Here is a 25,911-nt window from a genome sequence, read left to right on the forward strand (position 1 = left end):
AAAAACTTGTAGAGGGACGATTTACTCAGCCTTGATCCTTAACCTACAAATTATTATTTTTTGAACATTTACTCTGTACATTATCATTGTGCCAGGGAGTACTGGGTTTGTCATGAAACATAAGGTACAATCATGCTTGATCTCAAGGAGTAAACACTCTACTTGGGGAAATAAAATGCATTCACATTAAAGGACAGGTAACAGGACAAGGCAATATATATAAGTACAGGTCAAATGAGAGATAGGAGATGAATGCTCTAAGTGTTGAGAGAAAGGAAAAATCCCTCTTGTCTAAGGAGGTCAGGGAAAGCTTCATGAGACCAGAGGGCATTGATTTGATCTCTGTGGGAAATTAAGAAAGTCAAATGGAGAGGAGGTTTCCTTAGGTGGAAAGATCAAAGTCACAGCAATGGGAGACTATTGAGTGTGTACAAGTGATGGGAATGGGTGTGTTTGGCTAAGACAGTTGGTTAGTATGGGCAAGGCGGGAGGAGTAAGGCTGGAGTAGTTTAGGGTCAGATAATGGAAAGCCTTAAATGCCAAGCTAAGGAATGTGGAATGGATATACATTTGGATTTTATCCAAATCACATATAAGATTTAGAAAGCACTTAATGAAAATCCTGTTTTAAAGGGACTAACTCCAAGTCTACATAAACTCTGTTCTGTACAATGAATTTCCCACTGTGGTGTTCTTTTTCTGATCTCCATGGCCTCTCTTCTCCTTCAGTCTGCTTTTCATTTGCCCTGGCCTCTTCGTTAGTGCTTTCACAGGATGAGATAAAGTGAAACTAATACCGATCCATTTTATGCATTGGGTTTTCCAATTGTACTAAAAGGTTTAGAGGAAAAAAATCTGAAAGCAATCTCTAGAATATGACCTTTGATTATTAAGTGATTGTGTCAGAAAATAAACAAGTGGTGACTCTAGGAACAACATAGGTACAGGTTGTCCACACATTGGAACTAGAAAAGACGCTGTGATTCTTTTCTTCTGTGCCTGACTTCCTGTCACTGTGCTTACAAATAAGGTAGCTTGCAAAATGATAGTGGTAGTCTTGGTTCTGTCCAGTGGTAGCAAGAGAATTATGTGAAGAAATTATAGTAGTTTCTCTTCCCAACAGACAAATTCTTTCAAGCAATCTAATAACATTATCTTATTTAAAAGTATTGAGGATATTTGTGGGTTGCAAGTAACGGACAATCTAACCCAAATAAGCTTAAGCAAGAGAGGAGTATATTAGTTCCCAGGAGTTACAACAGACTGAATGTTTGTCACCCCCCAAGTTCATATGTTGAAATCCTACCCCCCATCCCCAATGTGATGGCATTAGGAAGTGGAGCCTTTGGGAGGTGATTAGGCCAGCAGGGTGGAACCCTCATGGATGGGATTAGTTCCCTTACAGAAGTGCTCCAGAGAGCTCTCTCACCACTTCTACCATGTGAGGATACAATGAGAAATCTGTGACACAGAAGAGGATTCTCACCAACACCTAACCATGCTGGCACTCTAGCCTCCAGTAGCTTTTATAAGCTACTTGGTCTATGGTACTTTGTTATGGAAGTCTGAACCATGGCTTCACTGTGACTGAATCCAGTGGTGAACTTAAGTGATGCCATCAGGACACGGTGTCTCTGTATCTCTCAATTCTGTTTCCTAGTGCACTGTGTCATTTCCTATACTCACAAGCTAGCAGGGTGACTATCAATTGCTCCAGGTGTCAAGGTTCAAATCCAGTGGAAAAGAGTACATGCTTCCTCTCAACAGTTGCAACAAAACTTTCCAGATCATCTCTCTTTGGATCTGATGAGATATTAGATTTTCCAAGCCTGAGTCTCATGCCCCTCCATGGAGTTAGGTGTTCAGCCAACTACATTCAAAGCACTTGCACTGAGGATGAAAAAGAGAGTGATTCCCATGGCACTATCACCAGAAGAAGAGGAAATGGATACTGGGGGGGGGGGGCAAAGGGGGAGGTAGCAAACATCTACAACTGTCACATTCTAAAATGACTATCTTAGTAATACATTACACAATTTCCCCCATTCTTTTCAATTTTCCAATACCATTGTCATATGACATTTGCAGGGAATACTATAGCCCCAAAATACCCATGACCAGATCCTAGGAGAGTATGGGGTGCTAGACTTTATGGAACATGTCCAGGGACTGACTTTTATTATGACAGTTCACCTTCACAACAATCCTTTGAAGCAGGCATATTCTTATTTTTTAAAGAAACTTCAGTTTAAAGAGACTAACCATCTTTCCCAGTGTTATATAGCTAAAGAAGAACTGGCATTGGTTCTAGAAATCAGGACTTTCTGGCTTAAAAGCCATTGCTGCTTCCACTATGTTATGCTGTCCCCAAAGTCTGAGTTATTTCCCAGGGCCCATTTTCATTTCCATGGCCATAAAATTATGCCGTGTGTGATCACGTTGTGTTTTTTTTTTTCTCATTAAATTCTAAACCATTGTCTGTTTGTAAAGATAAAGAATCCAAGATGTGAGAGCTGAAAGGGACCTTAGAAATAATCTAGTTCAAAACTGAAAATTCTGCTTCAAAAGGCAAGGATACTGGGCACAGAGGGGCATTGGTCATTCAAGACCATAAAAACAGACAGTGGCCCTGGTCGGGCCTGATTTCCAGATTCATACCCTGGCTCCTCTATTTTTTTTTCTTGCCTGAATATGACCTTGGGAAAGTTACAGTAAGCTCCCTTGCTTTAGTTTGTTCCTCTTTAAAAGAAGGGCCAAAGTACTGAATTTCATTTGTTCCCAAGTGCACATTATTTTAGATTTTAAAATCTAAATGTGGCTTAACTGGAAAGAAAATCATAGCTTAATTGTTTTTACTTTCTTCACAGTGCATATATAAAACAATGGCATGCATCACAGTCAATGATGTCTTAGATTCTGTGAAAATATGGAAATACAACCTTCACGGGGTTGTTGCAGAGATGTAATGAAATAATAAAGTTGTATCATTTAGAATAAGGCCAGCACATAGCAAATGCTGAGTGAATGTTAGTGTGGTAGTGATGGTTAACACTGTATATAAATAAGAACATGTATATGGCTTAGCTCAAGTATTCTTTTTGGGATGTAAAATTATCCCTAGGTTTTATCACCATTTATAGTTTTGTCTCTTTGGCTTGTGGGTAACATAGTGGTTTCCCTTTCCTATTCTTCATTCCTGAGTGTTGTACTCTAGAACTTAACCACCGGCCCCAAACCCATTTCAACTAAATTATCTAGATTAATTCTTTCCTTTGTTTAAACCATGTGTCAAAGTGAAAAACTGTCACTCATGTTTGTATTACGTGGATACAGGGCATAGCAGGTACTGCCTTTCCTTGTTCTTTACAGTCAGTTGATAAAAATGTTTTTGTTTTTGTTTTTGTTTTTGTTTTTTTACAAATAGTTGCACTCAAAACTCTCAGCCTCACCTTTTTATGATGCAAAAATGCATCACAGAAGGTTAATTGGCATGAGATGTTCTGGATAGAGATTTATTTTTGCTTAGGCTAGTAACGAAGACTTTCTCTATCAAGAAGGGAAGTCTGATAGAATTCAGATGTAAGTTTAAATTGGCACAATATCAAACAAAGACAAGTTTTGATTTCTGAGACAAATTTCTGTATGTTTTGTTCATTGTAGTTCAAGATATAACTTTGAAAGGCACAATTTTCTTTAAAAGATAGGACATTCATGAAGAGACATTATGATTCTTTCCTCTAGTTCCCCAAATTTCTCTGTATATAGATTTGGGATCAAAATAGGTGATATCTTTACTGATCTTGTTATTCAAAATTCACAGCTCTTTATATTATTCTTCTATTCATCATTTTCCCCCTAGTCTTTCAGAATGTCTGTAAAATGATGGGTTATTATTTCCGCTACTTCAGTTACTGTTTATGCCAGCAGAGGGAACATTATTTTATTATTTTTAGAGAATAAAAGCTATTTCTTGAACCAGGAAATTGAACTTGCTATTTTAGAGAAATAAAGCAAAGACATCCTTCTCATCAATCTCTACTCAACTTCCTCTAGGGGGGCCTTCCTAATTCCCTAAAACTACCTCCTACATGAGTAAGAAGCCTTTCCCAGCATACACTGTGCATATTTCTGTTTATCGCCAGGTTATATTATAATATCTATTTCTGTTTCTGTGTTCTCTCTAGACAGGGCACTTGTCAAGCACAGAAACCGTGGCCATTTCATTGTTGTATGTATATGTCCTAGAGCACTAAATTTAAAAGTATGTTAAATGAAGAAAAGTCTAACTTGAAATCATTCTAGAGCTCTGAGGATAACTGTGTATTCAGTTTCAAAACTAATGTTTATCCATTGGGTAGTAAGATACATTACCAAAGTAGATTTTAGTTTCTCAGAGCTACACCTGCAGAGTTGCATGCACCACTTTAGGTAATAATCTGCTAGAGACACTTATAGGCACATATTTACTTAATATTAAGCTGGGCTAGAAAAGAAACCAATTTGAAATTGCTTCCTCAGCTGAAAGCTCTATGCTAACAATAAAGTTTAATTTCAGCAGCTGTAGTTCTCAAATCAATAGACTGCAAAGAGGGCGGCAGAATTTCAGTTTTTGGTTTTGAATACTAAGCAGGTCAGAAGTTGCATTATTTAAGAATAAATTTACGGGATTTTAAAAACAGCTTTTGGAAAATTAGCCACATGGATTTATATTACTTTCAATAATAATCTAAAACTCCAGAGTGAAAAAATAGTGTCCAACCATAAATTATATTTATTACAAATATGAGGGGTTTTTGAACATTTATGGCTTTAAGAGAATGATATAGATAAATTTGTAAATAATAGATATTCAGTCATATTATATAATTGACTAAACTGATAAGGAATTTCAGGACATTTCTTAAGCCTCTCCTGTCCTTTCTTTAGACAGAAAACTATTATAGTAATAACTCCTGGTAACTGGACTGTGTTATATTAATATCTAACTGTTTTTCCCCTTTAGCAGCATTTGCTCTAGAATGGGAACATTTTTGTAATGAATACAGACTGTAGTTATATTGGGCTTTTTACATTGAAACTAGTTTCTATGAGTATGTTATTTCGCCTTGTCTTTTAATAACTAATTATACTGTAGTCACTTGGGCACTAGAGTATCAAATCATGGATATCTTTATAACCAAGAAGTCCAATTTGGGGAATAAATTTAAAATATAAATAAATTACTTTGTCCTTATAAAAATAAAAGTGAATGCTCTTATATCTCTCCAGTGTCATCAAAACCTTCCCTTACTCGAGAAGTTTCCCTATCCTGGATATTCACAGGCTGAGGGGGAGAGAAAGCCACATTTACTACTATTTTCTAAGGAAAGGTTGTATAGGAAAGTCTTAAAGTATTCTGAGGTAGTAGGCAAGAGTTGTCAGCATTTCTGAAGGAATGTGGAAGGTCAAGATTAGTGTTCAAAACCGAGATAGAGAAGGAGACAGTGGGCCACAGATGATGCAGAATAGTGTCAGGACCCTGGACAGCTCCACCAATCTTGATCTACCCCTGGATTTTTCTTGTCAGTTTTTGGAAACATGGAGCCATCTTATCATAGGCCTTAATTCTGACTAAGCACTGAAATTTTAATGTCACGGTCTCTGTAATTTTTGGCTCTTCCCTTACTGAGGTGGGTTGTGGGGGTGTGAATAGTAAATGAACTTCATCTACCTTTCATATTCACTCTAGGTTTCTAGCCTGACTGAAGCTTCAGCAATATGGAAGAATATTGTGTTAATTTTGGGGTGGCATAGAGGTGGAGGCTACCCTCATACTTTATCATATTTTTCCACTATGCATTTTCTGTCCTGAGAGGTAGAGATTGATATGAGCAGAGCCTGAGACTATACAAGTAAAGATGTTCCCAACTTCTTTTGTGGAAGACCCTGAAGGTATCCAGTTAAGCATTTATTTTTCTCTCTCATTGAAAGGAAGAGAACCACAAGTTTTCTCTCTTTAATAATTTTGTGTAATTAAACTTCAGGCTTTTAGATGTGATGCATACTAATATATTCTCCATGGAATCTTTTAGAAGTAAAGCACAGCTGTTCAATTCATGAATTTATTTTGCAGGGTCTTAATAAAATGTTTTCCTCAAAAAAAGTTTCTTCTTTAGATGGACCAAATGACCTTCTGTATTTTATCTTCCCTGTCATCTTTTTTATTTTTGGCCTGATTCTTGATTAAAAATGCTTGTTAGCCTCAGTATGTTATACTTCTGGTGTCAGATCAGTTATTCCTGCAACCTGCATGCCTGTGTTTAGTTCATTTCATACTCCTCTTTGCGAAAGATTATGCCTGTTGCAGGAACTTTAAATTCAGTGAGATTAATTGGGATTTTATTAAAATATATGATTCTGATTCTTTCCTTAACTTAGATGCTTTACAGGTTATATTAAGTTATAATCTGGGTTCATGAAATATTCAACAAGATGATTTCTGGTTTTAAAATATAGCTAAAAACAGAGAAAGACAAAAATCAGGTACTGTATTTAATCTGAATTCACAAGGAGAATTTATCTCATCCTTATTAAATATTTGACTAACTTAAAGTATGTCACATTGATAATAAAGTGGCAATTGAATAATTGTAAGAGACCCCCTCCTCCTCTAGCATGTGCCAAACAACACTGGGTTGATTTAAAACCTTGGAGGCCTTGAAGACTTTCTCTCACATCCCACTTCTACAACCTTAAACTTCCCACTCACCTCATTCACAATCAAGTATTCCTCTTGACCACTGTCAGTACTAATCCCCTCCACCAACATGAAAGAAGACATAGGACAGGAAAAATGGGAGGAGTGGAAGGATGGAGGGAAATAGAAATGGAAGGGAGACTGCTGGTATGCTTTGAATCAGGACCACTACGTGGTTCATTACATTCTATGTATTCTATGTGAATTTCCCTTGGCAGTCCTCTTCGGGATCATTACCAAAAAAATGTGCTTAGACAAATTTAGAGCATGAAAGAAATCCCTAACAAAATAGCATCCTGCTTTATTCTTTCAGACAAATCTCTCCCTTCCTATGGCTGACCAATCCTGGCAGTTGAGTTCATCTGACCAAGACAAATGGAGATCACTCCAATACTTTGCCAGAAAAATTTAAGAAAGTTCTATCAAGGTGTCTCTAGGATTTAAAAAATATAAAACTCTGTTTGATGTGTTCTGATCAAAAATCATTCCTTGTAGTATTCAGGTGACTTTCATTCAGGGACATTTCAAATAAAACTTTTTTGAAGTAATCACTAGGAAAAGGAATGTCAAAAGGATAAATAAAAGTGTTCACTATTCGGAAGGTAATATACAAAGCATGAGCATCAAAGATTTGAGAAATAGAAAAATCTTTAAATAGATTAAATCCACACCTTTGTCAGTTGAAGAGATTTGAAAAAGGTTTTGTTTTTTTTTTAAACATATAGCACCTACTTAGAAGCAATTTGAGTCACAGCAGTACTTGTCTCAATCATCTATACTCTTTCTTGACTTCTTCACTGTTTTGTTTCTCTTTTCCTTAGGTTAAGATAGTGCCCTTTTTCACAGGCACCTAGAATGGTTGCATTACATTGCCAATCTTTGAAGCATCTGTGGAAGGTAATCGAAGGACAAATAGTCCTAATTTTCACATACCAAATCAAGTGATATTTGTTATTTGTTTAGCAGACATATTACCAATATTCTGCTATGGTAAGCAAGGTAGTTAAATCCTGGCCTCAAGGCATTTATAATTTAGAGCCATCAATAAGGATAAACATGCTGAAGCACATGTCAACAAGCAAGGAACTGCATAATAAATCTAGAGGTAGAAGCCAGAGACAAACTTCTAGAGAAAGCAATATCTATAGTTCAGAATTAAAAAAAGAAACATTACTTTCACTTTTTGCAAAATGTGGGGAGAAGAAATCATAGTGGTCCTAACCCTCTAAGGGATGCTTTTAAGCAAAGATATGAAGCTACAAGTTTTGGTCATTTTAACCTCTCATCCCCCCCCCCTTTTGTGGCACCCTCTAACTCCTTCATCATAAACTTCAATCATAAAGTGATTTCTGTTCTCTACCTATTCTTTACCATACAGATCTAATTAGAATAGTCACGTGTATCTTAGAGTCTCTTTTATTCACCAAGTTTCCTTCTTTCAAAAAGCATGTGTCCTTAAGTCTCATCTCTCTTGTGAGACAAAAGGCTTTATTCCCTGTTATTAGAATTTTAAACACTAAAATTAATAGAAATTTAAACATCAGCAAATATACATGTGGATGGGAGTGATATTTGAGAAATAAACATGCTTTCTTGGACCGCTGAGATTTTAGCACATAAACTCTACTTATTCTTCTATATGAGAATGACCTTAGTCATCCTTTTTTATTTTTAAGCCACCTTGTAAGGTCTTTATGTTTTATTGTCATCTGAGTACACTGCTGGTGTGATAACAGTGATGGTGGTCAAGGTAACAATGATAATTATCCTAATTGCTTAGAGTGTCATCAGGTAAAGAATTCTGACATTCATTTTCTTTCAGAGAAGCATTTACTTGCAGATATTTTTGATCTAGGCATTTGGGCAGTACTAGAATGAATAAATATTACCAGAAACCTATCAGGAGGAAAGAATGGGGGAAACCTGCCAGCATTTTAGTGACAACTTTTCCAAATAATGAAGAATGACGAAGGGAAGAGACAACATAATAAATTATGTTAGAAAGAGTTAAGCTTCATTGTGACCTTAACTTCTCTAAGACTCAACTTCTCCACCCATAAAATGGGAATAGCAAAGCCTACCCTTCGAAGATATGTAGGGACTAAGACTTCTAACTCAGTAAATCTTATTTTCCTATCCTTCCCCAGTGGAGGAAACAAAACAAAACAAAAACCTCACGTCTGAATACATCATAACAAAGTGAAACCAACAGTGACCATAGGGAGAAAACTCTTGCATATTATATGTCAGGTGAATCCAAAGTGTCACAGATATGATATATTGCTACCATAAAAATTGCCACAGTTTTGAAACTTACCTTGAACACATGAAATATGTGAGGAGAATTCAGAACAATCCCACAAAACATTACAGAAACAGAATCGATTTTCCATTTCTCCTGTGGGAGGATCTTCTACCAAGCCAAATGTCTCCCTCTTATAAAACCTTGTATAAATTCTATTTTTAAGCCTTTCAGTAATAATTATGCAGAATGTGACTCAGACCATTTTAATTCTTATGTATATATATGCTCACAGCAGAATTTACATGCTCTTATGTTTCTATTGTCTTCCCATGTCTTTGTTTCACCACTTCCCTGCCAATCCCATGTAAATTGTGTAAAACTTGAAAGCCAGGTCATTGCTGTATTCTAATGGTTGCCAATATAATGTGCTTCTTTTAGCTCTTTCCTTACTTGACCTCTCAGAAGTGTCTGTCATCGGTTCCCACTTCTTCCTTCTTGAAATCTGTCCTTGGTTTCTGTGATCATATACTCAGCTGGTTCTTTTTTTCTCAAACTGCACCTTCTCAAATTCCTTCATGGGTTCTTTTTTCTGACAAGCCCTTAGAAGTTGATGTTCTTCTGGGATCTATCCCTTACTTTCTTTTCTTTTCATTCTACAGAATCTCCCTATATCATTTTTTCTGTTCCATGGGCTCCAACTAACATTTATATATACTGAACTTCCATATCTGGAGTTCTGACACATTCTCTCTTCAGACCTCCAGGTACATATTTTCAAGTGCTAGTAGCACATAAACTCTACTTAGCCCTCCATTTATGTGTCTCAGAGGCACTTCAAACTCAGCATATCCAAAACTAAACATAGCATCTTTGCCTTCCCATTCCCAAACTTGCCCTCTTTTCCTATATTCTCCTATCTGTGGAAGAGCCTCCATCGACATCACTGTCCAAGGTACCAGGGAGTCATCCTTAATTCTGTCTCTCCCTCATCTCATAATCAAACCAAACTCCCATTCCTAGGAGTTCTACCTTTTAAATAGTTCTTTGACTCTTTTCACTTCTTTGTGTCATCACTGCCACTCAATTCAGCAGCAATACCAGCAAATTTTGCCAAATGCCTAGAACATCTTTCTGTTCTTTGGTCTCCTTAATGTGATGTTGGCTTTCCCAGTACTATTCCATTCTCCATATCATAGGGAAAGTAGTCTTTCTAAATTGTAGATATGAGTCAAGACACTCACCTGCTTAAAACACCTCAATGGCCTTCATAACCCTCAGGCTAAAAATCCATTTTCCTTACCAAGACCAACAAGCTCTTTATGACTACTCAGCCTCACTGCTTGCCCTTATTTTCTCATTATGAATTACTTGAAATTCTGCAAGTGTGACTTTCTGTTTCATCTCTTTGGCCTCTGTGACTCCATTTCCTCTGCTTAAAGAAACTCCTCTTTCCCTACCCATAACTAACTTACAGAGAGTACCATTTAAGAATGATGCAGTTGCATAGTATTGGAAGTCTTAGCCTCAGCAATCAGACAACACAAATAAACAAAAGACATCCAAATCAGCCAGGAGGAGGTCAAACTTTCACTCTTTGCAGATGACATGATACTCTATAGGGAAAACCTAAAAGATTCCACCAAAAAAGCTGCTAGAACTGATCCATGAATTCAGCAAAGTTACAGGATATAAAATCAATGCACAGAAATCAGTTGCATTCCTAAACACCAATAATGAAGCAACATAAAGAGAAATCAAGGAATCAATCACATTTACAATTGCACCAAAACCCATAAAATACCTAGGAATAAATCTAACCAAAGAGGTGAAAAATCTATATACTGAAAACTATAGGAAGCTTATGAAAGACATTGAAGAAGACACACAAAAAAATAGAAAAAATATTCCATGCTCCTGGACAGGAAGAACAAATATTGCTAAAATGTTAATACTACCCAAAGCAATCTACATATTCAATGCAATCCTTATCAAAATTCCTTATCAACATGCTTTCCAATCTTTATCAACATTCTTCACAGAGCTAGAACAAACAATCCTAAAATTTCTATGGAACCAGAAAAGACCCTAAATAGCCAAAGCAATCGTGAAAAAGGAAACCAAAGTCAGAGGCATCACAATCCTGGACTTGAAGATGTATTACAAAGCTGTAATCATCAAGACAGTATGGTACAGGCACAAAAGCAGACACTCAGATCAATGGAACAGAATAGAAAACCCAAAAATGGATCTCCAAACGTATGGCCAGCTAATCTTTGACAAAGCAGGAAAGAATATCCAAAGGAATAAAGACAGTCTCTTCAGCAAGTGGTGCTGGGAAAACTGGACAGCAACAAGCAGAAAAATGAACCCGGACCACTTTCTTACACCATACACAAAAATACGCTTAAAATGGATGAAAGACCTCAATGTAAGACAAAAAGCCATTAAAATCCTAGAGGAGAAAGCAGGCAAAAACCTCTTTGACCTTGGCCACAGCAACTTCTTACTCAACATGTCTCCGGAGGCAAGAGAAACAAAAAGCCAAAATGAACTATTGGGACCTCATCAAAATAAAAAGCTTCTGCACAGCAAAGGAAACAATTAGCAAAACTAAAAGGCAACCGACAGAATGAGAGAAGATATTTGCACATGACATATCAGATAAAGGGTTAGTATCCAAAATCTATAAAGAACTTATCAAACTCAACACTCAAATAACAAATAATCCAGTGAAGAAATGGATAAAAGACATGAATAGACACTTTTCCAAAGAAGACATCCAGATGGCCAACCAACACATGAAAAAGTGCCCAACATCACTCATCAGGGAGATACAAATCAAAACCACAATGAGATACCACCTTACACCTATCAGAATGGCTAACATGAACAACTCAGGCAACAACAGATATTGGTGAGGGTGCAGAAAAAGAAGATCTCTTTTGCACTGCAAACTGGTGTAGCCGTTCTGGAAATAGTATGGAGGTTCCTCAAAAAATTAAAAATAGAACTACCCTAAGATCCAGCAATTGCACTACTAGATATTTATCCAAGGGATACAGGCATGCTGTTTCAAAGGGCACATGCACCCCAATGTTTATAGCAGCACTAACAACAATAGCCAAATCATGTAAAGAGCCCAAATATCCATCAATGGATGAATGGATAAAGAAGATGTGGTACATATATACAATGGAGTATTACTTCATTGAGTAATGGAATGAAAATGAAAAGGAATAAAAGAATGAAATCTTGCCATTTGCACCTACGTGGATGGAAGTGGAGGGTATTATGCTAAGCGAAATTAGTCAGAGAAAGACAAATATCATATGACTTCACTCATATGAGGACTTTAGGATACAAAACAGATGAACATAAGGGGAGGGAAGCAAAAATAATATAAAAACAGGGAGGGGGACAAAACAGAAGAGACTCTTAAATATGGAGAACAAACAGAGGGTTGTGGGAGGGGTTGTGGAAGGGGGGATGGGCTAAATGGGTAAGGGGCATTAAGGAGTCTATTCCTGAAATCATTTTTGCACTATATGCTAACTAACTTGGATGTAAATTTAAAAATAAATAAACTATTTTTTAAAAAAAGTATATGATCAATTACTCCTCACCATCCTAGTGCAATTCTTCCTGCCTTTGGGTCCTGTCCCCATGCTTTAATAAAAACATCGTTTGCACCAAAAAAAAAAAAAAAAAAAAAAAAAGGATAATGCAGTTGCAAACCACCTCTCCTCTTCTAAAGGTGAAAAGTTCACCTTGGAAAAGGTCAGTTTTAATAGAAGATGGTCAGTAAATTAAGTTTCCTTGTGATCTAACCATGTTAACTCTGGTAGAGGTTAACTCCGTAGAAGGCTGTGAACAAAGCTTATTTAGATCACTGATACTGGATATGAATAGCACATACTTATTATTAGTTTTTCAATTGTAGCCAGGTATGTGGTGATTTGGTATATGTGTACATTGGAAGAGGATTGCCTGTGTTGGGTTAATTAACACACCTACCACCTCACATATTTACCCTTTCTGTTTCGGTGAGAACATTCAAAATCTACTCTCTTAGCAAATTTAAGCTGTACAATAACAGTGTTACCAACTATAGTCACCATGGTATACATTAGATTCTGACCTTATTCATCTTATAACTAAGTTTGTACCTTATACCAACTTCTCCCCCCAACCTCATCCTGCCACCACCCCCAGGCTCCGACAATTGCTCTTCTACACTGTCTCTATGAATTTATCTCTTTTTTGAAGATTCCATATATAACCAGTCTCATGCAAACCTGGTCTTGTTCCAGCTAGTTTATTTCGCTTAGCATCGTACCCTCCAGAATTACCCGTTTCCCCAGCACCCAAGGAGTATCCCAGGCAGCCGCTAGATGTGTGCTAACTCAGAAGTCTGACCCTTAGGCAGCAGCTTTCAAACTATGTAGATGGACCCCTTTCAGGGAAAGACTAAGAGATGAGTGATTTTGCCTGCCCCCTCTGTGCTGAATCCTGGGATAATACCCTTGGCTAGTGCTCCTTTGTTTGCTGTGGTCTATGGGAGTTTTCCTTACTGCCTCTGGTAGTGACCAAGCCTGCTTGTCCTTCTAAGCCTCCTCAAAAGATGGTGGTATGACTTGAATTCCTTTCCTGGTGCTGCGGAGTCACCTTAATTTGTCCTGTTTTCTTTCTGGAGGACCAGGATCATACAAAGGAAGCAACCGGCACGTAGGAAGCAAGTAACCCTCAACTGCTGCTATGGGATATCTTATCTTCTCCCTCCCAAGCTAAAACATTCAAATCTAGAAATAAGTAAGCAAACTTATCAACTTTTAATAGAACCGGTGCAGTGGTTTTGATAAACATGTGGACATAACAAATTGTTTAAGGCGATGCACACATAGAATTCCCCACACATCCAGAAAGACATCAGCTTTCTAGTCAATAGGTGATGCATCTGTAATATATCACTTTGATGTTCCCATCTGGTTTCCATAATAATAAGCATGATAAATATAAGAATATTATTTATTTTGCATCCTTGAGCTCTACAGTCATATCTGAAGCTCTAAGCAGGACACTAAAGATTAACTTCATTTCAATCAGAAGCTTAATGTTACTTGAAAAAGGCATTTAACTGTGAGGCAATTGTCCGTCTGTAATCTGCAATTGGATTTTCATAGGCCCACTCTCTGTCACTATATTCTTGTTCATACGTTATTTGGCACTTTTTCCATGAGTATGTGGTATTACTAGTTGTTGGTAGACACAGGACACAGGCACACATTATGAAATTTAATTTGACACAAAAGTGACCAAGAACAGCAGCCAGAAACATCAGAAAACCTGGCTACCAGAACTATATACAAGGATCCAGATATCCTGTGAGTATTGCGAGGTGGAATTAGCTCTTTTCCACACTATTCTTGGCCATCATGCATCTCATAATGCAGCAAAAGTTTGCAACACTGCACTGTTGGCTCCTGATGAAACTGCAGCCAAAGAAACCTAGCCTTTCTTCCGTGAATTGTTGTAAGATCGGTTCTCCCACATACTGGACTTTCACCATTAATTTTTTTAAGCCTAGACTTTGTAGGTTTTTTTTCCAAATACATTTTGTCTTATTAGTTTTAAGCACTTTTTCTGGCCCACTTATCTTTGATGACTTCACTAGGAAGAAGAATCGCCACTCATTGATTCAGCCTTCCTTCAGAATATTTTACCTCAGGACGTTTACATCAGGCTAAATTAGGACATTCTGAACTGATGTTATACTAAATGCCTTTAACTGCTTTGCAATCAATTCCTAGGAATGGAGTGGGGACGGGGGAAAGGGAATTGATGGAGGGTAAGAGATAAGAATAAAACTTGGGAAGATGAGTGAATTTTTTTAACATTGGAATCAAGATTTCATTATAAATACGAAAAACACAGCTGTAACTGGCAGAGGGAGTGAGTCAGCCTTCCATCCTGGCAGTCTTTTAACTTTGGCAGCATGAATTGGACCTGAAAGACTTCTACTGCTTTGGGGTTTGATTTTCATTTAGTCTTACCAGCAAGAAAAATCACCCTGGAGCAATGAGCATGCTGATTTTGTTAATTCTCTCAAATATGTCCCTTGTTTAAATCACTGCTGATTAAACATTCTTGACATCTTTCCTTTCTCAATGTGCCGTGACTCATCAGGTGATCACAGTGGAAGCCAAAAGCTAAATCTGCTTCTTTAAAATGTTTACTGAAAGTGAGCAGCGAAAAAAACAATAGCAGCTAAGATGATGAACGGTTTTGGTGGGCGGTGTGTTTTTTACCTGTTGATGGTCTTCAGGAAACGAAATATTAGCTGTAAGGCAACATCACCGAGAGCTGAGTCAGACCAAAGACGTGAACTGCCGCAAGCCTGGGCTTCTGTGCCAAATGAGCATTTCCCAAATGGGGTGGAATACTTTGCTACTACTGAAGGTCATTTAGAGGTGGTAATTTTGGCAGTAACCGTAGAGTTTCCCTCTGCCTTATCAGCAACCGTGTTCAAATTCACTCCGGTATCTGATTCTCTATTTCCCCAGTGGTCTGAATTTTAAGATAGGAAAATCACTTGCCTCAAAGACACCTGGCACATGGCTAATATTAACTGAAAGTTTGTTTGTATTGTGCTGCTTTTAGTGTAACAAAAATTAGGCTTTCTGTTCCACATATGATAATAACAGGGGGAGGATGAGTACCACAGCAAAGTGCTGACTCCTGCCTACCTAATAATCCATCAGGCTCTGTCACTTGTGTCAAGGGAGGCACTCATCATATTCGGTATAATACATAGAAGGAGCACGGCTGTGCAAGTGAGGGGAACAGATTTTCTGTTCTTGGCTTTGCCCACAAGTTGTGTGGCCTTGGATAAAGCATTTAAAGTCTCTGAGCTTTAATTTCTATTCTATAAACATTAGACCAGAGTAAGATCTTGGGGTTTTACGTTTTATTCCAGACTTCCCCCAGCCCTAACAAGAATTATTTTCCTGCAACGTTACTAGGATTTTATGTGTACCTCATTCAATGCAGCCTGAGACATTAATTTAGTTATTACCACCTGGAAAATAATCTGAAGAAAAGACCAGATAACAAATTCTATATTTTTCTTCAGCCAAGGAAGATCCTATTTTAGGAGTTTGGCTTTGTTGACTTCAGGGGTCGTTTTAAAAATGGGTTTGGCTGGAATGATTAATGTTGTGTGCAGAACTGCTATCTCAGGATTGGGGGGGCGAGGAACGTTGAAGTGCAATGAGCCTCATTCTGGGGTCTGTCACTGACTTCTCCCTGGGATTCGGGCCAGTCATCTCATTGCTTTGTATCTGAATATCTTTATTTCTGTCTGAGAGTTATTCAGTTATTTCAGCTTGCCTCAGGTAACTGTGGCAGACACAAATAAAAATCATTTGGGAGCACAGTACCCATGGGATGATGTCAGAGGAATGTTAACAATGTAAAAGTAAGTACAAAAAACTAAGAGTTGCTTCCTTTAGCCTTTGTTATTTACAATATAAGTGCCTCAGGATTTGGAGAACTCTAACGTCATCTGTAGGTTGTCATGGCAACAGCTACTGCTATTACCAGCCTACCTGGAATGATACAAACGTAAGGTAATAATTCAAAAGTCTTTTTCCTGGCTATGACTTATGAAGGGACAAGTGTGTCCTCCTCTGATCCATGTACCGTTCTCATTTCTCAAGTTCTGCTGCATCAAAGGCCATTTCCTCCTCTTTGTTTCTTTTCTGCCGAGTAACATGGTTCCATTGGCTAATGGTCTCAGATAATTCTCTTTTCTTCCCTGGCAAATCTAGAAAGGATATGAACTGCAGAGGAAATAGGGTTTGAGTGATGAAAATATTTTTCTTGGGGAGAATTAGAAGAAAGAAAATCCCTTTTTCTTCATTTAGAAGTAAATAATGAGGCCCTATGGAATTACTCTCTGTAACTCAGTAGTACCTATGAGAGTGACTTATTTAAAATTTAATCTTATTTTAGGGCAGAGGGACAGATATTGATTGGGATTAAGTAAGTGATTATGTAAGTTTAGCATACCATATTTTCATGCATCCACTGTATACTGTCTCTTCTTTTCTCTTTTCAATACGTTCTGGTAACTTCGAAGTCAGGCTGGTAAATGGAACCAATGCTAAAATTCCCATCTTCAGCACAAACACACACATAAGTGATGGGTAAGAGATATTTAATAAATTGAAAAGCACATGGCTACACTCAAAGACACAAAAGGGAACATATCGTTGCAGAAACCAAGATATTACCATAAAAATGATAAAAACAAACAGAAACCTATAGCTGTAACCCGCTGAAGCCATGGGTCTGGCATAATCTAATGGGAACCTCAAAAAGAAGAAGAGGGAAAATGGGTACAAAGCAATATCATCAGAGATAGGGCATAGAATTTCTCAGAACCAAATAAAGAGTACTCAGACTGATATATTCCACCACATTTCAAATGGGATAAATATACTTTAAAAATTCACATCTAGGAGCTCCTGGGTAGCTCACTGAGTTAAGTGACCAGCTCTTGGTTTTGGCTCAAGTCATGATCTTGTATTTTGTGGGATTGAGCCCCACATGGGGCCGACAGTGCTGAGCCTGCTTGGGATTCTCTCCTCTTTCTTTCTCTGTCTCTCCCTGCTTGCACTCTTTCAAAACATAAATAAATAAATAAATTAATTAATTAATTCATATCTAGACACATTATAATAAAATTGCAGAATAGTAAGATAAAGTGAAAATCCTATAAAACAAAGATAAAAATCAGATTAGCTGTAGAGTTTTCTCAGTAAAAATAGACACCCATGAAGTGGATTGGTATCTACACAATTTATGAAGGAAAAATAGAGCTGTGCAATAATTCTACAGCCAGTCAAGCTATAATTTTAAAGGTATTTTAAAGCCTACATACACCTCTAAAATAAAAATAAACCATCATAAGAAGAACTTTGAAAGTCTATTTTCAACTAAATAAATTTATAGAATTAGAAGGAGTTGTGATCAGCAAGAACAAAAAGTGAGCCAAGAATCAGGAAACTATAATGGAAATGCAAATGAATGTTTGTAAATAAAAACAAAATGATATTTTATATGTTTAGTAACAAAAGTGATCTAAAATTTCAGGCAAAAATTATGCAGAAGTTGGGGAACAGTAGAAGAAAAGTAAAGTGTGCTAAGGTAGACTTCTTCAGAAGGAGGAGAGAGATACTAATTAACTTTGGGCTTTGTTAAGAAAATATAACTATATGCATGAATGTTAAAAATTTTTTGAGGGTCAGGGAGGGAGCAGGTAGGGAGAAAAGAATTTTAAGGGTCAACCTTAAAAAGGAAGGAAGAAAGAAATAGAACACATAGTTTCCAAGTAAGTAGAGGGGAGAGGGGAAACCAAATCTTGATCACTTGAAGAAAAGATAGGAAAACAGAATAAGAAAAAAATCAGCAAAAAAAAAAGTATGATAGATAACATAAGATAATATGGCAGACACAAGAATAAGCATATCAGTAATCATAAAATATGTAAAGTATCAAACTTATCTTTTGAAAGAGACTCTCAGAGTTAGCAAAAATAAATCCACCTATCTGCTGCCTCCAGAATTATCCAAAAATAGATAAAATGGATGAGTATTTTGATAAATATCAACATAAAGAAGCTGATATAACAACATTCAAATTATAAATATAGCATAGTTTGGTGAACAACATTAAAAGGGCCAAAAAAAAAAAAAGAAATCTAATATTAATAAAAGGAAGAATCCCCCCAAAACAAAAATTATGTTCCAGAATGTATTCTACCTATCCACCCTCTGATCTCAGAACTTCATTATATAATTTAATTTGTTGGATCTTTGGTATTCAATTTTTAAATAGCATTTTGAGAGTATTAGCACATTAGCAGTTTTTCATGATGATAATTACAATATATAACTCATTTCTTAGCATAATGTCTATACTTCTTAGTGAATTAAGCAGAATACTATCTGAGAAATCCTTCACATTTGAAACTTCAATCATACTGACTTCAGAGTTTGCATTTGAATCTCTATTAACCCACCGAGTTATGTATAATGTAAATAAATTTGGGGAATGTTCTTGCTTGCATAATTCTGAAATATAAGTATTAAATAGTATTTCAGGGCATTTGTCCAAAAATAACTCTATTTTTATATGTAGACATCTCTTGCCATTTATTCTGTTTATTCCTTCCCTTCCACAGGAGGATGTTACAGTCACCTTTCAGGACAATTTTGTTGAAATATTAAATTTTGTTTATTAATGTTTATATGTAATTAATAAATTTCTCAATCCTTGTGTTTAAAATGTGGATAAAACATTCAAGATAGTTCTCCCAGTATATATCTTTCCTGTTATTATTAGAATATTGAGGAGAGCCTGGGTGGCTCAGTTGGTTGAGCGATTTGTGAGTTTGAGCCCTACATTGGGCTCTGTGCTGATAGCTCTGAGCCTGGAGCCTGCTTCGTATTCTCTCTCTCTCTCTCTCTCTCTCTCTCTGCCTCTCTCCTGCTCGTGCTCTGTCTCTCTCTCTCAAAATAGTAAACACTAAAAACAAGAATATAGAAAAAAAATCAAGGTGATAAATACAATTGACCTTTGAACAACACAGAGGTTAGGGCCACTGACCTTCCATGAAGTTGAAATCTGTACACAACTTTTGACTCCCCCAAAACTCAACTACAAAGAGACTGCTGTTGACTGGAAGCCTTAATGATAACATAAACAGCAGTATTTATTATATACTGTATTCTTACCATAAAGTAAGCTAGAAAAAAATGTTATTAAGAAAATTGTAAGAGAAAATATAGTACTGTATTGTATTTGTCAAAAACATCTGCATATAAGTAGGGCCCATCCAATTCAAACCCCTGTTATTCAAAGGTCAACTGTAATTAGAAATAGAAGAAAAAAAATCAAAACAAATTAAACTGTTTATGTCATTTGAATACTTTTAAAAGCACACACACCTGATGTAAAAGGAATTATTGATTGAAACCTCTTGTGAATTAATTTTTGTGTTTTCTTCTATGATGGAGATTATGTAGGAATCCTATTGGGAATGGAAAGAAAAAATGAAACATCCCTTGAGAAACGTATCTATAGTAAGAGGTTACTGATTATTTGGAGACAGTATACAGTTTGGGATCAAATATTGTTTTATGATTATTATGGTTCTAGGTTGGTGACTGAGCCAAGAGAGTAGTTTTCTCTTGATCTTATGGCCTCCTCTATTAATCAAGGCATCCTGTCTCCTGAGATTGGAGTTGTATAGCAAAAATTTACTCTGTAGCTTAACACAAAGCAGGAGAATGCTAATTTATTGTCATTCCCTTAACACCTCGTGTAAAGAAAACATGCCTTTTAACAACAAATATGCTTCCCCGGTGCCTATTTCTTGTCACCAGACATGGTTTAATTTTTGAGAGGCAGATGCATGCATCTTTTGGCTGAAAATACAGAGAGCAATTTTACACCAAACACATCAAGAAGGAAATTGGGAACACTTGCAACACTTTATCGCTTGGTTTCTGAAACCCTTTCACAGTACTGGACAAAAACTGGCCTCATGCCGGCTCCCAAAATTCCTCCTTTGGAGTGTAATCTCCTGAGAGATTTTTCATTATTGTCTTTACTGCTTAGATCAACACCAGGCAGACTGAGTGCAAATGGCCCTTTAAACCCATTTTTAATCTTTCAAACAAGCAAATTAGTTGTAAATTATTTATCAAGAACATCCAGGTGGCCGCTAATACAGTCAAATCAGCTTCCTACGTTCCTATAACCTGGAGCTTTGTGAGCTTTGGAAATACTGATGTCACTCCTATTCTTCTACCAATTTTCTATATTTTTCCCAAAAATAATTTGATACACTATCAGTAGGAAAAGATGTTTCTTTCTTTGTCTTAAAGTGTCGTGGCCAAATCACTGAGAAAAATAAAATAGTACCTGGGCCCACAAATGTTTAGGATTTACAGAGAAATGCAAAGAAAGAACTGGGGAAAGAAAAATTGAAGGAAGAAAAAAAAAATTTTTAAAGGAAGGTTAAGATTATAGTAACATTTTTTTGGGCTAGCAAGAGGAATGTAGGGTGTGTACTGTGCTAATCCGTTAAAGTAAGTTCAATTTATTTCAAGGAAGGAATAAGCCAACAAAAACTCCTTGATGTGCAACTTTATGAAATCAACATGAATTTTCATTTTCCATTGTTGACCTAAATCTTTAGTCAACCCAGATATGATCACCTTATTTTACAGTGCACAGGCTTATAAACAACATCAAGTCTTGTATTACTTTTACTTCTTTTTTTTTTTTTTTTTTTTTTTTTGAGACAGAGAGAGGCAGAGCATGAACAGGGGAGGGGCAGAGAGAGAGGGAGACACAGAATCTGAAACAGCCTCCAGGCTCCGAGCTGTCAGCACAGAGCCCGACGCGGGGCTCGAACTCAGGGACCGTGAGATCATGACCTGAGTCGAAGTCGGACGCTTAACCGACCGAGCCACCCAGGTGCCCCGTATTACTTTTACTTCTAATACACACAGAAAAAATTCCTGGCTGCTTTACAACCTGAAGGCTATAAAATCCTGGACAAAATTATAGAATTAACTCAAGCAAAGCAGAGGCATGCTTGTAAACAGAGAATACTCTATTAGCAAAAGGAATAAATATAATTTGTGTAGTTAGAAATATTATGATGCTGTTAAGTAACAACACAATAAAAGATGAACATAAATTTAAAAAATTTTAAATGAGTTTTGAGACTTAAAGAGTTGCAAATCTAAAGAGCGCTTATTATAACCCATAATTAATTCTCATAAAAATAAAAAGGGTTGAGTTAGTAATGTTCCCATTAATTGATGAGGTAACCAAAATATAGAGTGATTGAACAACTTGTCCAAAGTTCCATGGCTAGCAAGTGGGGCTGGGGAAGGACACAGACATTCTGCTTTCAGAGCCCACTATTTTAACTACTTGATATTTGGCCTCTCTTCCACTCACCATACCTAATATTACTAAAATTATTACTGTCAAGCATTGATATGACCCCTTACCAAAATAACAAAAATTCCTTCAGTGTCTTGTAAAAAATTTACACAAAACATGAACTCTTTGCCACTCTGATGGCCATACCAAAACCGATGACCATACTGTTTTTATAATATTCCTTTCTGCTGTGCGTGCTTTCTGCTCAAGCTAGTGTTGGGTAATGTTACTTGGGTCGGGGGAAGATGCAGAAAGAGAATAAGTCAGTGGGGGTAACGGAAAATTGGAAGGACATAAATTAAAAATATTGTGCACTCTTTAGTCAACTGGAGACAAACAACATTAAACTTAAAATAGATAAATGAAGAAATAAAACTAGCACTTATGTCAGTATCCTTTTTAAAGGTGAGAGATCTGAAGTGAACCAAAACAGAGAAAGAATTCAAATCTATGTTATCTGTTGCTAAATTCTTCGCTCTACTCTCTACTGCTCTGCTAATCTATGGCTTTGAGATACAATGGTAAATAACACTTCTGGAGTCCGTTCAAAATCCTTTATTCAAAAATTATGTCATCCATGGGGTGCCTGGGTGGCTCAGTCAGTTGAGCATCCAACTCTGGCTCAAGTCATGATCTCATGGTCCATGAGTTCAAGCCCCACATCGGGCTCTGTGCTGATGGCTCAAAGCCTGGAGCCTGCTTCTGATTCTGTGTCTCCCTCTCTCTCTGCCCCTTCCCTGCTCATACTCTCTCTCTCAAAAATAAATAAACATTAATTTTTTTAAAAGAATTATGGCATCCTTGCTCAGCAGAGGTATAATCTCTTTTTATTAAGTTTTAATTTTAATTCCAATATAGTTAACATATAGTGTTACATTAGTTTCAGGTGTATACTATAGTGATTCAATACTTCCATACCTCATCCAGTGCTCATCATGAAAAGTACACTTCTTAATCCCCTTCTCCTATTTCACCTATCCCCCCACCCACCTTCCCTCTGGTGACCATCAGTTTGTTCTCTATAGTTAAGAGTCTATTTCCTTAGTTTCTCTCTCTCTCTTTTTTTTTCCTTTGCTTGTTTGTTTTGTTTGTTAAATTCCACATATGAGTGAAATCATATGGTATTTGTCTTTCTCTGACTGACTTCTTTTGCTTTGCATTATACTCTCTAGCTCCATCTATGTCATTATAAAGGGCAAGATTTATTCTTTTTTATGGGTGAGTAATACACCATTGTGTGTGTGTACACACACATACCACACACACACACACACACACACACACACACACACACACATACCACATCTTTATCCATCCATCAATCGATGGACATTTGGGTTTTTTTCTATAATTTGGCTATTGTGAATAATGCTGCTATAAATGTTGCTATGGCTGATGTCAGAGAAATTACTGCCTGTGTTCTCTTCTAGAATTTTTATGGTTTCAGGTCTCACATTTAAGTCTTTAATCCATATCTATTTTTGTGTATGGTGAAAGAAAGTGGTCTGGTTTCATTCTTTTGCATGTAGCTGTCCAGTTTTCTCAACACCATCTGTTGAAGAGACTGCCATTTTCCCATTGCATATGCTTGCCTTCTTTGTCAGAGATTAATTGGCCATTTAATTGTGGGTTAATTTCTAAGTTTTGATTTTGTTCTATTGATCTTTCTGTCTATTTTTGTGCCAGTACCATTCTGGTTCGATTACTATAGCTTTGTAGTATAACTTGAAGTCTGGAATTGTGATACCTCCAGTTTTGTTTTTCTTTTTCAAGATTGCTTTGGCTGTTTGGGGCCTTTTGTGGTTTCATATGAATTTTAGGATTTTTTATTCCAGTTCTGGAAAAATGCTATTGGTATTTTGATAAGGATTGCATTAAATCTGTAGATTGCTTTGGGTAGTATAGACATTTTAACAATACTTGCTTTCCAATTCATGATCATGGAATGTCTTTCCATTTGTGTCATCTTCAGTTACTTTCATCAGTGATTTATAGTTTTCAGAGTGCTGGTCTTTTACCTCTCTGGTTACGTTTGTTCCTAGGTACTTTATTATTTGGAGTTCAATTATAAATGGAATAATTGTCTTAATTTCTCTTTCCGCTATTTCATTATTAGTATATAGAAATGCAACAGATTTCTGTACGTTGATTTTTTTGTATCCTGCGATCTTATTGAATTCATTTCGCAGTTCTGGTCATTTTTTGGTGGAGTCTTTAGGGTTTTCTATGTATAGTATCATGTCATCTGCAAAGAGTGACAGTTAAACTTCTTCCTTACCAGTTTGGATGCCTTTCTTCCTTCCTTCCTTCCTTCCCTCCTTCCCTGTTTCTTTCTTTCTTTCTTTCTTTCTTTCTTTCTTTCTTTCTTTCTTCTTTCTTTCTTATTGCTCTAGCTGATTACAGTACTATGTTAAACAAAAGTGGTGAGAGTGGACATCCTTGTCATGTTCCTGATGTTAGGGGAAAAGCTTTCAGATTTTTCCCATTCAGTATGATGTTTGCTGTGGGTTTTTGTATAAGGTCTTTATTATGTTGAAGTATGTTCCTTCTAAACTTTTGTTGAGTTTTTTTTAAATCAGGAATGAATGTTGTACTTTCTCAAATGTTTTTTCTGCATTTATTGAAGTGATCATTTGTTTTTTATCCTTTCTCTTATTGATGTGATGTATCACATTGACTGATTTGTGAATATTGAAGCACCTTTGCATCCCAGGAATAAATCCCACGTGATTGTGATGAATTATTCTTTTTAATGTATTGTTGGATTTAGTTTTCTAGTATTTTGTTGAGGATGTTTGCACCTATATTCATCAGAGATACTGGCCTGTAGTTATTTGTGTGTGTGTGTGTGGTGTCTTTCTCCAATGTTAGTATCCAAGTATTGCTGGCCTCATAGAATGAATTTGGAAATTTTTCTTCCTCTTCTATTTTTTGGAATAGTTTAAGAATAATAGGTATTACTTACCAGGATTTTGACATCTATAGTAATGTTTATTTGATTCCTCTTATAATAAATTCAATATATATTCTTACCATAAAAATGTAAAAATATGTAGGTAGTAAAATGTAGTAAATGTAAAATAAAAGTCTGTAGATAAGTAAAAAATAAAATAAAATAATTTATAATAAAAAAAGAAGAATAGGTATTAACTCTTCTTTAAATGTTTGGTAGAATTCTCCTGTGAACCTGTCTGGTCCTGGATTTTTATTTGTTGGGAGGTTTTTGATTACTGATTCCATTTCTTTGCTGGCAATGGGTCTGTTCAAATTTTCTGTTTCTTTTTGTTTCAGTTTTGGTAGTTTATATGTTTCTAAGAATTTATCCATTTCTTCCAGATTGCCCAATTTGTTGGCATATAATAGCTTGTAATATTCTCTTACTATTGTTTGTATTTGGTTGTATTTGGTTGTTATTTCTTCTCTTTCACTTGTGATTTTGTTTATTTGAGTCCCCCTCCCCACCCCACCCCCGATAAGTCTGGCTAGAGGTTTATCAATTTTGTTAATTTTTTCAAAAAATCACCTCCTGGTTTCATTGATTAGTTCTATTGTTTCGTTGTTGTTGTTATTGTTGTTTTGTTTATTGTTTCTAAATCATTTATTTCTGCTCTAATCTCTATTATTTTCTTCCCTCTGTTGGATTTGGATTTTGTTTGTTCTTTTTCTAGATTGTTTAGATGTAAGGTTAAATTGTTTACTTGTGATTTTTCTTGCTTCTTGAAGTAGGCTGTATTGCTATAAACTTCCCTTTTAGAACTGCTTTTGCCACATCCCAAAGATTTTGGATCATTGTGTTTTCATTTTCATTTGTTTTCATGTAATTTTTAATTTCTTGTTTGATTTCTTGGTTGAGCCATTCATTATTTAATAAGATTTTATTTAACCTGCATGTATTTATATGCTATCC

This window comes from Panthera uncia, chromosome B4, assembly GCF_023721935.1.
Source record: "Panthera uncia isolate 11264 chromosome B4, Puncia_PCG_1.0, whole genome shotgun sequence".
In the NCBI taxonomy this organism is placed as follows: Eukaryota; Metazoa; Chordata; class Mammalia; order Carnivora; family Felidae; genus Panthera; species Panthera uncia.